The sequence below is a fragment of the Lagopus leucura genome, unplaced genomic scaffold (assembly GCF_019238085.1).
Source record: "Lagopus leucura isolate 7727_CA_CO unplaced genomic scaffold, USGS_WTPT01 33237-0_obj-0_obj, whole genome shotgun sequence".
Taxonomy (NCBI): Eukaryota; Metazoa; Chordata; class Aves; order Galliformes; family Phasianidae; genus Lagopus; species Lagopus leucura.
The window spans coordinates 1-3,573 of NW_024962818.1; the positions used below are offsets into that span (position 1 = coordinate 1).

General features: G+C 40.3%; 1 long non-coding RNA gene across 3 annotated transcripts; it reads left to right on the forward strand.

Moving 5' to 3' along the window:
• Positions 1-252: 252 nt before the first annotated feature.
• Positions 253-2,714, forward strand: LOC122190840. Of its 3 annotated transcripts, none has more exons than XR_006182223.1 (3): positions 253-434; positions 1,711-1,876; positions 2,452-2,714. It is a non-coding gene; the product is annotated as an uncharacterized LOC122190840 (long non-coding RNA). The 3 variants fall into 3 exon arrangements; XR_006182222.1 differs by lacking the exon at positions 253-434 and adding an exon at positions 928-1,048; XR_006182221.1 differs by lacking the exon at positions 253-434 and adding an exon at positions 928-1,048 and having other exon boundaries at positions 1,719-1,876.
• The last annotated feature ends 859 nt before the right edge of the window (positions 2,715-3,573 follow it).

A 3,573-nucleotide genomic window follows, 5' to 3' on the forward strand; every position in this document is an offset into this window, starting at 1 on the left:
CTTGCGGGCTTTGGCGCCGCCCGCCGCCTTCTTCGGCTTCTTGGCGGTCGCCTTGGCCGGAGCCGGGGCGGCGGCGGGCGCTGCCTCAGCAGCGGGTGCCGGTGCAGTCTCAGACATGCCGGAGCTGCGCGGTGTGGACCGGCGGTTGCGGCCGAGGCGCCCTTATTTATAGCAGCGCAGCGGGCGCTGATTGGTGCGTTGCGGAGTCCTCCCCGCCCCGCCGCCCGGCGCGCTGCATCTCGGCTTGTGTTTCTTCCTTCTCAAAAAAGTGTGATTTTGGTAAAAATTGGTGTTCACGGCACTCGGTTTCTTAACCACGGTGCTGGGGAGAGAGGGTAGTTTTGTCCTTTGGAGTTTCTTTTATCTCAGATGTAAAATGACGTTTATACCGGACTGTAATCTCTGAGTTTGGGGATTGTGTGAAGAGCTGAACAGTAAGATTTTTATTTTTACTTCTATATTGCAATTATGTTTCTGACGGCATCGCCACAGTGGCATCGGATTAGTGTTCCTGAGACGGTTTTTTGTCAATGTAGTACAAAACGGAGATAATCTCGAGTCATTTTCTTTGCTTAAATTAGCTTTGAAAAGAAGCAAGTAACACAAAGTTTCCTCCAAGCTCTGCAGCTGGGTTAGGAGCTGCTTCCCGGTAACACGGTTTCATCTCTTAAAAACAACAAAACCTTTGGACATTGTGCCCTATACGGCTTTGCACAGAGCTTATAAAAAGTGAAGAAATAACGTGTCTTTCACCAGAAATAGTTAAATGAATACCAGATCAGTTTAATTAGCCAGCAGTGTCATCTTACAAGAACATACAGATGTTCTTCCTCTGCTTTCTTCAGCTTTCTTCGTCTTTGTACTAACATTTCAATTAATCATATTTACATTTCTTTCTCCCAGAAGAACTCTTTTGAGTAACCCAAGTAGGCAAATATATTCATCCCTGTGTTCATATTTTAAGATGAAGTGTTTACTTTTGTGATTATTTTTATAGTTGAGGGCATATTGTCAGTCAAATACAGCAGCTGAGCAAAAAATAACCAAGGTAAGATATGCTTGTTTTCTGCATGGAAAGAACTGCAGGTTGGGCTGGAGGGACTTCTTTAATAACACAGTATAAATCCAGTAGGCGATCAAACAATTCTCTCCTCAGCACTGCCAAGGTAAACTGGAGCAGGAAATTGAGGGCAATGCTAGAGAGGAAATGCTATGATACAGCTGTTCAATACAACTTGTCATAACTGCTTGATTTGTTTTGGTTTTTTTTTTTTCTTCTTTTTCTCAGGTGAAGAAATGCTCTTACATAACCTGGGAAAACTTTATTTTGCATTTGATTGTATCTTTCTAATTTAAACTTCAGTACGGCACAGTATTTGGTAACTTTATAGATGTGATGAATACATTTCCTTTCATTTACTTTTATCTGCTGTTTCCTCTCCTTCTCAGCACTCCTATACTCTACAAACTGATATCTGGAGCTCTATAGCCAAAATTAGTATTCTGAGCCTTAATATTGTCCAGCTCATAATGAGAGATCTGTTTCTTTTGCTTTGACCCCTGTAATTCATTTTATACACATTCATTTTATATATAGACTATTATTAAAATCCTGTATTTCAGGAAAACATGAAACAGGACATTGAATATGTAATGAGCAGAGCTACAGTCTCCCATCTTACAGCACTTTTTTTTTCCCCCTCTGGTGAGACATGTAGAAACAAGATCCAGATGGGATCCATCCACACAGGATCTGACGAGAGGCTGTGAGACCCTGACGAAAACAGAAAATAGAGCCAACTTTGCCTTCCAGTTCTTAAATGCTGTTGCAGAAGAGACCATGAGCACAAGGACGGTGAGAGGACAGGATGCAGTGGTAGGTTATTTTGTGCTCTGTGGCCTCAGTGAGAGGACATAACTTACAACTTCAGCATAGTGTCTCCTGCCCTCAGCATTCATCCTGCTGGCAGCAGGTTTTGTTTTTTAACCTTTTGTATGTCACTGAAGAAACTGCCTAAACAAAGAAGTGAGGCCACGGCAGACAATTCTTTTCTTGTCGTGTTCAGATTTCTGAGACAGAGCTTTGCTCATTCTGCTGACTTGCATTTCTTTTCCCCTGGTAGAAGGTCAGAGAGTGGCACAATGCACACACAGTCACAGATGAGCTCATGTTTGAGCTGTTGGTGGCAGATCAGAACCACCATGGGGAAGGCAGTGGGGGGGGGGAAGGGTTTCCTTTTACCAAGGTAGGATTTTGTGATGTGGGATAAATTGAATATGTATAAAATAATTATCTTGGGATGGGTCAGATAGTAGAGTTAATTGTTCAGAAGTATGCAGTACAATGTGGGAAAGGACAGGAGACCCGAGGGATTATTTCCTGTTATGAAAATGCAGTCATTTGTGGTTTGTTTTTTTTTTTTTCTTTCTTTCTTTCTGCATTTCCTGCAGTAATACAGCACACAAACTCTTGTGAAGTTTATGGCAGTAGTGAAGACAGTCTAAGGATTTTGCCAGCAGCACTGATTTACCATGACTTGGGTACAATTAAAGTGTGAGAAACCTCCAAGAGATGTGGTTGTGTCCTGGAGTGGCTTTTGTCTGCATAAGGCAAGAAACAGAATAGCATCACATGTGAAAGTGTAACAAGAGAAGGAGATGAGGTTATTTAGAGCTACCATTTGTATCGATGCTGTATTTCATTCACACTTCTTATGTGTGGTATCCTATTAGGTCAATTCTGACTTCTCTGTGCTCCAGATACAAAAAAAAATAAATAAATGAAGTCATGAAGTCACTCATGGCAATGCAAATCTGCTTGACTTGGGATGATCTCTAGGACATCTTCTGTCATGGGTAGAGGCAGTTTTTTAAAAATGGATTTTTGATGGTTTTCTGAATAATAACACATTGTTACACGAAAGAGAAAAAATCTATTTCTCAGTTGGAAAGCGTTACTACTGCTTACAGCTCAGTCTCCAGTGTAGGACTCTTCCTCATAATAAGAGGTATTTTAGTATTCATAGATCTTTTAAATTCCCATGTAGATAACTAGCATCTTTTTGTAAGGAATCTACAATCAGACGCATAGTAGACATCAGGCAGAAAATTACATTATCTAGTCAGAAATATCCATATAGACTTCTTTAATGTTCCTAAAATTATTTCCTCATGAAAAAAATTCCAAATCCAAATATTCAGTTTTAGTTTGATGCAAAACAGAACAGAAATAGCTCCTTTCTCATTCCAGTCCATTTAGTTTTTAAAGGCTCCCAAACTCAGCTAAGGTGTAATTCCAAGAATCAGTTCAGATCAATCAGTCAGTGTAAAGTGTCATGTTCAATATTTAATGCTTCAATATCACATAAATACAACATGTATGAAAATGTTACTGTACTGATTAATTTATACATGTAAATTTATGCTTTACTAAAAAGAGATTTTGCCTGTAGTGAATGTGGATTCAGGTAGAAAGGAGGTAGCCATTCATCACTCTTTCTCTCCACTTACCTCACTCATTTAATAAGCTGGGAGGGTCACAGGAGGCAGAGCATATGATATGTCTGAAAAATG